General features: G+C 44.2%; 1 protein-coding gene across 2 annotated transcripts in view; it reads right to left on the bottom strand.

Annotated features, from left to right (window-relative positions):
* pip4k2aa (phosphatidylinositol-5-phosphate 4-kinase, type II, alpha a) overlaps positions 1–12,641 on the bottom strand; it is a 36,466-nt gene that overhangs the window by 22,507 nt on the left and 1,318 nt on the right. The gene's annotated exons all lie outside the window — the stretch shown is intronic.

Below are 12,641 nucleotides of genomic sequence, written 5' to 3'. Positions count from 1 at the left end.
AATGGACAATGACCACAAGTATACTTACAAAGTTGTGGCAAAATAGCTTAAGGACAACAAAGTCAAGGTATTGGAGTGGCCATCACAAAGCCCTGACCTCAATCCCATGGAAAATTTGTGGGCATTACTGAAAAAGCGTGTGCGAGCAAAGAGGCCTACAAACCTGACTCAGTTACACCAGCTCTGTCAGGAGGAATGGGCCAAAATATACCCAACTTATTGTGGGAAACTTGTGGAAGGCTACCCAAAACATTTAACCCAAGTAAAACAATTTAAAGGCAATGCTACCAAATACTAATTGAGTGTATGTAAACTTCTGACCCACTGGGAATGTGAATAAATAAATAAAAGCTGAAATAAATAATTATCTGTATGTGTATCTCTCTCACGCACACACACAGAAATGTCATTGATTTGAAAAGAAAAGCACATTTTTTGTCCACTAAAATAACATCATATTGATTAGAAATACAGTGTAGTAGTTAATGTTGTAAATGACTATTATAGCTAGAATAGCTGATTTTTAATGGAATATCTACATAGACGTACCGAGGCCCATTATCAGCCACCATCACTCCTGTGTTCCAATGGCACGTTGTGTTAGATAATCCAAGTTTATCATTTTAAATGGCTAATTGATCATTAGAAAACACTTTTTCAACTATGTTTGCACAGCTGAAAACTGTTGTTCTGACTAAAGAAGCAATAAAACTGGCCTTCTTTAGACTAGTTGTGTATCTGGAGCAATGGAGTGAAGAGTCCAGGATGCTGGCCTTCGAGGCAGAGTAGCAAAGAAAAAGCCTTCTCTCAGACTGGCAAATAAAAATAAATGATTAAGATGGGCAAAAGAACAGACACTGGACATTATCCTGGAGTCGCCTCCTCACTGTTGACGTTGAGACTGGTGTTTTGCATGTACTATAAAAGGAAGCTGCCAGTTGAGGACTTGTGAGGCGTCTGTTTCTCAAACTAGACATTAATGTACTTGTCCTCTTGCTCAGTTGTGCACTGGAGCCTCCCACTCCTCTTTCTATTCTGGTTAGAGCCCGTTTGCGCTGTTCTGTGAAGGGAGTAGTACACAGCGCAATTCTGTTGCCGTGGAATTGCCCAGAGTCAATATTATAATCTGCCATTTCTGTGAGGGCTTGATTTTAAAAATGTGCAATAGCTAAGTGTTTATGTTGTAATCCAATATAGACAAAAAGTATCGGTATCATCTTATCATATCATCCTGTTTTAATAGGTGGCGGGCCAATATGCCCCTGTCATGTGGGATTGATGCCTGCATCTCTCGCCTAATGCTGAAGGATCCAAACAACAGATGGTGTAGAACATGGTCTCAGCAGGACTCTCCTCCACCTCTAGACCAAATGAGGTGTGATAACATCCGGGAAGAGAGCATGCAAGAGAGAGAGAGAGACTGCAGCTTGGCCCAGGAGGAAAGGAGACAAGGTAAGGAAGCTAGTGGATTTCAGGAGGGGGCAGGAACTTGATAGATGTTAAGGAGAGAGAGAGTGTCAGTGATGTGGGGTGCCAGGTAACAATGTCACTCAGAGACTGTCAGCATCCTGTGTACATCAGAAGACGTCCCCACATAAAAAAACAATTTCACACACATTACAAAGGCAGGAAAGACGACAATGCCCTACACACACACCTACACTTCCATTCTCCTTCCTGTAACTGATCAAATACACATGCAAAGCAGGTGATGCTCTCCCTTGTCATCAGAGGGGAGATGAGAGACATGACCTCTGTGAAAGTAGTCAGTCATTCAGTCAGTCCCCCCCCACACACACACACACACACACACACACACACACACACAGGGCCAACCTTCAGGAGGACAGCACAGAGGCAGGCAACAGCAGCAATGTATTCTGGGGGTTGACGGTGACAGAATACAAACATCTCCCCTGAAGGAAGCAGGATTACTAGTCTCTCTGTCTAATTATATCATGGTGCATTCATATGTTCAGTCAGGCAGGCAGGATTTAACCCAGAATGAAGAGAACCACATAGAACAGCATTTCCTGGACCTCCAGGTTTTGAATACCTCAACAGGATGTGTTCCAAATGGCACCCTATTCCCTTTATAGTACACTTTAAACCAGGGTCCAAGAGTAGTGCACTATAAAGGAAATAGGGTGCCATTTGGGATGCATCCTATTATTCTAGTCACTGTGTTCCTTGGCCTGTTCTTATCACCTCGGAGTGAAGCTGAGTGGTGCAGAGTGGAGCTCTCATGTTTATGTTGTGTTTAATCTCCTTCTCCTTTGATGATGGCTCTTATCTCTCTGCAGCACGCTCTCTCTCACTCTCTCTATCTCTATCTCTATCTCAGCCTGGCCAACTTTCACAGTTCCACTTCCTGTTCTTCGTTGCCTTGGTGACGGAGTCTGGGGTTTCCGCCACGGAGCAGAGTGAGCATGCTCCGTGGCCCCAGTGGACAGGAAGTGGGAGAGGAACTCAGCACAGGGAGCCTAATTTCTCATAACACCGTTCTCAGACAGACAGACCGTTCTCAGACAGACAGACCGTTCTCAGACAGACAGACCGTTCTCAGACAGACAGACCGTTCTCAGACAGTCAGACAAACCGTTCTCAGACAGGCAGACAGACCATTCAGACAGACAGGCAGACAGACAGGCAGACAGACCGTTCTCAGACAGGCAGACAGACCGTTCAGACAGACAGACCGTTCTCAGACAGGCAGACAGACCGTTCAGACAGACAGGCAGACAGACAGGCAGACAGACCGTTCTCAGACAGGCAGACAGACCGTTCTCAGACAGACAGACCTTTCTGACAGACAGACAGACCGTTCTGACAGACAGACCGTTCTGACAGACAAACCGTTCTCAGACAGGCAGACAAACCGTTCTCAGACAGACAGACCTTTCTGACAGACAGACAGACCGTTCTGACAGACAGACAGACCGTTCTGACAGACAAACCGTTCTCAGACAGGCAGACAGACCGTTCTCAGACAGACAGACCTTTCTGACAGACAGACAGACCGTTCTGACAGACAAACCGTTCTCAGACAGGCAGACAAACCGTTCTCAGACAGGCAGACAAACCGTTCTCAGACAGGCAGACAGACCGTGCTGACAGACCGTTCTCAGACAGACAGACCGTTCTGACAGACAGACAGACCGTTCACTGACAGACAGACCGTTCACTGACAGACAGACCGTTCCCTGACAGACAGACAGACCGTTCCCTGACAGACAGACAGACCGTTCCCTGACAGACAGACACACCGTTCCCTGACAGACAGACACACCGTTCCCTGACAGACAGACAGAGACACACCGTTCTCTGGCAGACAGACAGAGACACACCGTTCTCTGGCAGACAGACAGAGACACACCGTTCTCTGGCAGACAGACAGAGACACACCGTTCTCTGGCAGACAGACAGAGACACACCGTTCTCTGGCAGACAGACAGAGACACACCGTTCTCTGGCAGACAGACAGAGACACACCGTTCTCTGGCAGACAGACAGAGACACACCGTTCTCTGGCAGACAGACAGAGACACACCGTTCTCTGGCAGACAGACAGAGACAGACAGAGACACACGTTCTCTGGCAGACAGACAGACAGAGACAGACAGAGACACACCGTTCTCTGGCAGACAGACAGAGACACACCGTTCTCTGGCAGACAGACAGAGACACACCGTTCTCTGGCAGACAGACAGAGACACACCGTTCTCTGGCAGACAGACAGAGACACACCGTTCTCTGGCAGACAGACAGACACACCGTTCTCTGGCAGACAGACAGACACACACCGTTCTCTGGCAGACAGACAGACACACACCGTTCTCTGGCAGACAGACAGACACACACCGTTCTCTGGCAGACAGACAGAGACACACCGTTCTCTGGCAGACAGACAGACACACACCGTTCTCTGGCAGACAGACAGACACACACCGTTCTCTGGCAGACAGACAGACACACACCGTTCTCTGGCAGACAGACACACACCGTTCTCTGGCAGACAGACACACACCGTTCTCTGGCAGACAGACACACACCGTTCTCTGGCAGACAGACACACACCGTTCTCTGGCAGACAGACAGACACACCGTTCTCTGACAGACACACCGCCCTGACTGGCAGACAGCTGGCTGGTGTACCTGCTGACAGATCACTGGTACTTAAGTCAAGATAACATGTTGTTACATGTATGGTAGATTTAACAAGTACAACCAGTCTATACTCAAACAGAGCTTGTAGGCTAGACATTTCTATGGTACAGCCACAGTACATAGGCCTACAATAGCAGTTGGTGCTTACTGCCTGATTTGATGTTTGTTTGACTATAAGGGACAGATTTAGTGTACCTGGTATGTCATCTCTCCTAGTAGCACTAACAGAGATATACTGCTCTAAACCTGGACGACACCAGTCAAGGCTAGTGGACATTAAGCACAGAGATCCAGCACATTTCACGGGTCAATTGTGTACAAATCAGGCACATGAAAAGATGCCGAATGCACAGTTAGGCTAGTTAGCAGTATTTCCACCACTGGGGTAAATCCAATAGGGTAAATCCTGTTCAATCGGTCTTCTGGACCCCCCAACCATAACATCTCAAAGAAGAAAGACAACCCAGGCCTTGTGGTGATTAACAATTCAGCCTGTTAGTCTCATTTCATTCACCATCATGTGAAGAGAAACACGCATCACTGCGTTTAGTGTAGAATTCAATTATCGGTCTCCCTAAACCCTATAAGCCCACCTGCAGCCTCAAGTCAGGCACTGCTTCTCCACGCCCCCTGAAACAAGCTGGGCTGCTTGGCAAAAAAGTGCTTACAGCTTAAACCACCCCCAGCATCTAGAATGCCCTCCCGGACCACCTGAAGATGGGGCTGGGCGATAGATCGAATTAATTCAAATGAATGCTTTTGCGCAATATTCCAAATGCCTGCATCGGAACAATTAAATTGTTTTTTAAAAAGCGTTTTATGTTCACTTGTCTTCTTTTTGGTCTTGTCTCCTTCGTTCCGTCTGTGCACCTTCCCATTTACACCAGAGATCTGTATATAATGACGAGATGCACATGTCTCCGCCTGAACAATGGGAGTCTTTCTCCCAAAGGCAGGAAGTCAGGAGACAAGCTTAGGTCCAAAATAAACCCATTGGGCTTATTTGTCAGATTTTTGCCAGAGTGAAACCTCACGTGTCGCCTCTTTCTCTGGTTTACACATGCCACTGACAACAACAAAGATGAGAGATCACGTCTTCCTCTCTGACATGCGGTTTCAACTCGCTATTTGCATTTGAGGTTTGGTCCAACAGAATGGGTCATATGGACACAGAAACACATGGAGACATTATTTTACTGTAATAGAGGATAAGTTGAACTTTCTACTGACACTACTAAAATGAAAGTATCAATGAACACTGAGTCTGGAAAATGAAAGCTCAGTTTGTTGTGCACGGCATTGCGGTACCAAGTACCGCTAGCAGCATTTTAGCCAAAGACTGTTATACTAGCTGTCTAGTCTGTGTTTCATAAACGCGCAATAAGCATAAAAACACAAATAAGGAATTGGCAACTCGTTCTCATTCTGATAAATAAGGACACTTTATTCCAACATCTGAACAAAGTGGACAGGCTAACATGCTGTTCAAACAGTTGGAGACAGACAGCATGGTGCGTTCATAACAATTCAACTGTTCTGCCTTGTTAGCTAGTAACAGAAAGATCCAAGTTGGCTAAACTTGACATATACAGATTAGCAGGCTACTCACTAGCATGTGGGCTTATACTTGAGAGAATGTTTAGATTAGACCGGTGTTCATTTTCTATAGCCAAATGCCTGTCACAAGAAATGAGTCATTATTACTGAATGTGCATAATGTTTTTATTTTGTATTTGTTATTTAGCAGATGCTCATATCCAGAGCGACTTACAGGAGCAATTAGGGTTAAGTGCCTTGCTCAAGGCACATCAACAGCTTTTCTTTTTACCTAGTTGGCTCAGGGATTCGAACCAGCAATTTTGTTTATTGAACCAACGCTCTTAACCACTAAATGGTTACATTTGTAACAAAAAAGGGCATTTTCATGAATACACTTGAAACCCAGATTAGTCATTGCAAAAAAGCAGGTTAAACTATTTGGATTAAATAATTGTCTAGTGAACAGGGAAAGGAAAGGGGGATACCTAGTCTTCCGCATTTTAACCCAACCCCTCTGGGTCTTATGGTTGTGGAAGGCTTACGTTTAACTTAGGTATAACTTCACAAGCCCTGAATTTATTAGGATTATTGCTGACTGTTTGAAAATCGAGATCTCGAATAATATTTTTAGGCCATATCGCCCAGCCCTACCTGAAGGCACCACAGACTCGGGGCTCCTTAAAAAAGGGCCTGAAGAACTTGTTCTTTAGGAAGGTTTTCAATTGATCGCTGTGCTCCTTGGTGTCCTCGTCTCTTGTAGCGTCAGTGGTGTTCTTTATGTCAGTTTCCGTGTATAGTTTTTTATTTTTTATATGCACTTTGAGATGATTCTGTATAATGAAAAGCACTTTACAAATGTAATATATGAAATTATTAACCCTGTGTGTGGTTGTACTGTATTAGTAGTAGCCTTTCATGGGGGTGTAGCCTAATTCTCTCTGACTGCAATAAATCAAATCAGGACCAATTTCACACTATCATACTAATTACACCCTCAGTTACATAAGATATACACACCCCACTAACACCATTTCATGGTCTGTTCCCTATTCATATATCCATGCCTACTGTACTTTTAAAGGAAATCAGAGCCCTTTGTGACACTACTGTCATGGTTCAGGTATGCACCAATGATTAGATTTTTTTTTTCTTTTTTTCCTGCATATAAAAGTCTTGGACGAGCCGCTTAAGTGTTTGAAATGCAAACATGTCTACACCGCCAAGATGGGGGGCCTCAAATTCTCTCTAAAATTCAGCCGTGCCAACCACTCTCCCTGCCACGCCCACCACCTAAATAAAATCCGGACCTCGCAGTCTATGATGATGTCATATGGCTGAGTCTAACTTTAAAGCTTTGTTGGTGGTATGATTTGAGTGTGTGGGGAAGAAAAAAAGTCACATGCAGAGAAACTTGAATGGTCAATTCACCAGACATGTTTAGGGAGTAGCCAAGATATTGAGGCTATAAAGGTCGCGGATTACAACTGTATAGAAACCAGGGGACCTGGTTGGCCTTTAAACAATGGGACCACTACCTCATCAGCCTCTACTGTACATTAGCCTATTCATCATCACAGGCTGTAGACAGCATAGGCCCTATGCAGACAATCACCAGTCAACATGACCTGTTTATTATTTTTATTACCTTTATTTAACTAGGCAAGTTGAACAAATTCTTATTTACAATGACGCCCTACTCTGGCCAAACCCTAACCCGTGGTGCACCGCCCTATGGGAATCCCAATCACGGCCGGCTGTGATACAGCCTGGATTAAAACCAGGCTCTGTAGTGATGCCTCTAGCACTGAGATGCAGTGCCTTAGACCACTGCGCCACTCGGGAGCCCCATCACAATGTTAATAACTTGAATACAAGGAACCTGCCCTGCTCTTATCACTCCCTGATTAACTAGATTACTCAGTAGAGGTATAAATCATATTAGCAATAGAGTACATCTGTTTTATTTGTTCCTGACTGATATGATGTGAGTGAGGAGAAAGGTCTGTATTGGCTAGGGGAGTATGAGGGTCCTGCCAGCTAAACTAAGCTAACTGCTAGCTAGGCTAATCCCGTGAGGCTATAAGGAAGGAACCCTTTCTGTTTCAGGGTCAGAAGCCCTACAAGTAGCTGTTCTTATTTAAACATTGCTAATTTAGCAGGCTCCTCTCACCTCATTCTCTCCATCTCTCTCATTACTCCCTCGTTTCCCCTTCACAGCAGAGGGTTAATGAGCACACACCACTAGGGCCGAGCTATGATAGGGAACGTACACATGCACTCTATTCGCTTCTCTTCTCATGGGGCCTACTGTACACACATTGATAGCCATGTAGGGCAACGAGGGCACACGTGTGCTGCAGTTTTAATATCTACTGTCGGTGGCTTAATGTGGCAATCAGCAGTTGCTACGTCCATTTTTAGACTTAAATTAATTATATGTATGAAGACTTATAAATGCCTCATGAGCTTAGTTCAAAAGGTTACATTTCTCCAGCCCCTTCCCACAGCTTCTTACAAAAACATGGGAGAAGCGTTGTTATTGTTACAACTGCTGATCCACAGTTTAAGCTATATTCAGTTTACATCAATGTCATGCAATGTCATTGTCTCCTCAGACATGACGCATTATATTTACTTCTGTTGTATGGCAAGCTAGTCATATGCTGCGGAAGCGTGTCTGAGAGACCACATGCACACACACAGTGGATGTGCTTGTCTGGTCCCCAGGGACTCCAGGTACTTTGAGATCCCATCTATTCTGTTCTTCACCCATATTCACCACATATTAGTTGCAGGTCACTCTTGTGGCTATTAATAGAAACAGCCTCTTACGCAACACACAGACCCAGACAGTCACTGGTTCAGAGAAAGGGGGAATACTTTGATCATGTTTCGCTACTCACACACATATTTAGCAGATGTTATTGCATGTGATTTGATTTTTAATGTTCCAAGCGTTACAGCACTCCACATACATTCTCTCACTTCTGCTTGGTTACTGAGTGACTGTACATTCCTCTAGTCTTTCACTGATTTATAAATGTATAATGCTACTACATGTCAAATTATCACTGAAATAGTACATGTCTACAATGTGCCCATTAGAGCCAATCTCTGTATGTATGATGATTCGTCAGAGATTTGTACAGACATCCTAGAGAGCTTCTGTCCATGGATGGAGCACTACAGGTCTCTATTGTACGGCTGAGCTACGTGTCAACAGTCAGTGTCTCTCTCTAAGCTAAGTCCTATATCCTCAAGGCCTTAAGACAGTAGGGATGTCTGTGAGGCTTTGGCTGTCAGACTGAGTTAGTTATCTCGCCACACGAGGAGATTAAGGATTATAGACAGAGATGTCTAGCTGCTGTCACTCATGCACTACCACCAATCACACAGCTGGAAGGACCGAGGCACAGCGGAGGCTAGCGCTTTAAAAATCACAAATTAAATTTGTGCTCAAACAACTACAGTAGAGGTGCTGCCGCAAATCAAGAAAAGTTCTCTAGCGACTTCTCTCAGATCCTCTCTACCATGGCCGTCTAGTGACTAACAGTTTAATTGTCTAGTCCTGTCACTGGTTTCCCATGATACTAGAGCTGCAGGAATGCAGTGAGCTGGTGAGTTTCCAGGAAGTGCTAGTGAGTGGATGGGTTTGATTCATGTGTCCCTGAGGAGATAAGGGTTCTGTTTAGTTGCCTGCCTTAGTGTGTGTGTGTGTGTGTGCGTGCGTCTTGCCTCTGCACAGTTCTACTGGTGGACCACATTGTCAGGCCTCCCCTCTCCCCATTCCATTCCAGTGTTCCGTCACTAGCAGACATCACATCTGAACCCTATTCTAACTTGGGCATAGACATCAGCTCAAACACAATCAGCAGGCTTTCTATTTCTAACTATCGCCCTCACTAACTGACCAATTTAGAGCTTGTTGCAAGTCTGCAAGAAAGAGAAAGTCATTGCCACCATGAGGAGTTTAACTGTAAAGCAAGCAGCTTCACGCATAAAACATAGTTATCCGTCACCCTGAGAAGTTTGAACATGCAGGCTACGCCACACTGGCCGGGAATCAAACACATACTGTCTGTGTGACTAAAGTGGACCACATTAGCCCACTGAGCTAAAGCCTAGGGCATTAACTCTGGGAGCTAATAGAAGTATTCCTGTCACAGGTGTGGTCACGACGTCACATGCAGTAAACTACCACTGGGATAGAATACCATCTAGGCTAGGCTGTTGTGGTCGTGACACACTTATTGTGTAACCTCCCTTGGTTCCCCTCCCTGGCTTAACACCGACATTAGTTAGGGGCAATTCCATGGTAACACAATTATGCTGAAATGCAGATTTTTTTTGCACAATGACTACTTTGAACAATTTACACAGTAAATAAAATAAAAACATTTACTAGAAAAACTATAAAGATGCAAAGTTTGGTAACAGAATTACAGTCAAATCTCCCTCAGTTTTATTCTGTTCCCAAATGTATTTTTGTAATTTTCTTCTTTTTAAAAAAAAGTTTTTTTTTGTTTAACTAGGCAAGTCAGTTAAGAACAAATTCTTATTTACAGTGACGGCCTAGTGGGTTAACATCCTTGTTCAGGGGCAAAATTACAGATTTTTATCTTGTCAGCTCAGGGATTCGATCTAGCAACCTTTCGTTTCCTGGCCCAACACTATAACCACTACCTGCTGCCCCATATCTGTACAGTTCTTCCTGTAAATGTGTTTCCGTAAAATGTTAGTAGTCCTTGTGCATACATTTTATGGGTGGTTAAACTTTTAAAATCTATGTTTTTTGTTTGGTATACATTTTAAAGGGAAAAATCTGAGTCTCAGCATAATTCCATTACCATGTAATTGCCCTTAGGCCCTGTGCAGTGGAGAGCATAGCACAATCAAGGCTATTTCCATGAGAGAGAGAGAGTGTGTGTGTGTGTGTCCCCTCTTCTCATTCACATTAGTAACCCTGCACCAAAAGAGAATGTTTTATTATAGAAGTTTGAGCTGGGCTGACCAGCCTCTGATGCAGCGTGAATGAGGGAGAACAACTGAGGGGGGTGAGGGGGCTCAACATCTGTCTGGAACAGTAGAGGACCACCACATGGACCACTAGAAAGATAGCGAGACCACCACTGTGTCTGGCCAACACTTCACTGTTAAGGCGTCAGCATGCTTCCGTTTGGCTGGCACCTAGCCGAACTCAGCTAGCTGAACTGAAAAAATGCCTTTGTTTGGGGCCTTCCGAATGGCGCAGCAGTGTTAGGCACTGCATCGTAGTGCTAGAGTCTTCACTACAGATCCAGGTTAGATCCCGGGCTGTGTCACAGCTGGGATGTCCTTATCCCATCGCGCTCTAGCAATTCCTTGTGGCGCCCGGGCACATGCACGCTAACGTCGGTCGTCAGCATTTCCTCTGAGACATTGGTGCGCCTGGCTTCCGGGTTAAGCGAGCAGTGTGTCAAGAAGCAGAGCGGCTTGGTAGGGTTGTGTTTTGGAGGACGAATGGCTCTCGACCTCGGCTCTCCCAAGTCCGTATGGGAGTTGCAGCGATGGGACAAGACTAACTACCCTAACAAAATTGGGGTGGAAACGAGGTGAAACATTTTTGGAAACAACAACAAAAAAAAATTATGAATGAAAATTACCATTTGAAAAATGACCCAAAAAAGTGGCAATAGTACCGTTTGTCCATTTTGCGACACTGTAGCCAGTATAAACTTCCTTAAAATAGTCCGAATTAATTTTAGATAACTTAATAAATCGGTCATTCATTTTGACATTTTTTCTGAAGAGATCTTAGTTGCGCAATTTTACATCTAGCTAAGATGTTTGGTGCAGTATCTTTCAATTAAAAAAGCGTGCATGAGGATGAATCATCTCTCGTTGAATGGCAACAAAGACATTATTGAAGAATCGCTACTGTTGACCAATCACCGACGAAGGGGCGTAGACTTCGGCGCCAAACTTCGGCTTGCATCCTGAACAATTTGAGTCTGAACAGTCGGGAAGAAAAATCACTGAAGTCCAAAACAAACAAAAATGTCACAAAATGTCATAATATATGCACAAACTCTACCAAACTGTTCCGGCTGAGAAGCATGCGGACGCCTTTACAGTAACACAGCCAAGGTTTATTCTTGGGCTTCTTTTCTGTTTAATGTAATCTCTGGTTTACTCTTTTGGCTAGGCTGGAGTAATCATTTCATGTCCATCTACTAAATAACCTCTACTCACTATTTAAAACTCCTCAGTATATTTTTTACATGGCATACAGTGAGTAAAAATGTCAATTATTTTAAACTGCCAGTGTAGCATTGCAGAGAGAATCTACTGTAATGCTGACATACCCAGAATATGGTGATCATTCACTCTTTGCATAGCCACTCTTCCACAGACGTATGCTATAGAATTCAGCAAACTCCATTTGAGGTTTAGAACTTCAATGTTGTATCCAAAACAATAACATTCTAGTAAAAATGCTAATTAGTATTTTATGTAACATGGGGACAGTGACCCAATGTTAAACTACATGGCTCCGACTGCGACTTCCTTCTGTGTACAGTGAATGACAGAGGAAGGGACAGAGAGTGATGATAAGCTCTGACATGGAAATATCTGCTCTCTCATGACACTGGACCCTGGGAGCTCGGAGAGCTTATACTACACACACACACACACACACACACACACACACACACACACACACACAGTAAAAGCACATTAAAACACAGAGGGTAAGCTACTTAGTGTCACATTGAGAATGCAAACAGTTATCATAATATTAGTCTATCAGCAATTCACATTTACCCAGGCAGTGTGGTATGTCTTAATACGTGGAGTTGGAGAAATTACACATATGGCTAACAATCTAGCCCAACAACATGAGAATGCCCACTTAGCTACCTAGTTAGTATTGCATTTCTGCCAAAGCTCTATTG

This window comes from Oncorhynchus nerka, linkage group LG22 (genome assembly GCF_034236695.1).
Source record: "Oncorhynchus nerka isolate Pitt River linkage group LG22, Oner_Uvic_2.0, whole genome shotgun sequence".
In the NCBI taxonomy this organism is placed as follows: Eukaryota; Metazoa; Chordata; class Actinopteri; order Salmoniformes; family Salmonidae; genus Oncorhynchus; species Oncorhynchus nerka.
The sequence above is the reverse complement of the archived record's forward strand: the minus strand, read 5'-3'. Positions and strand labels throughout refer to the sequence as shown.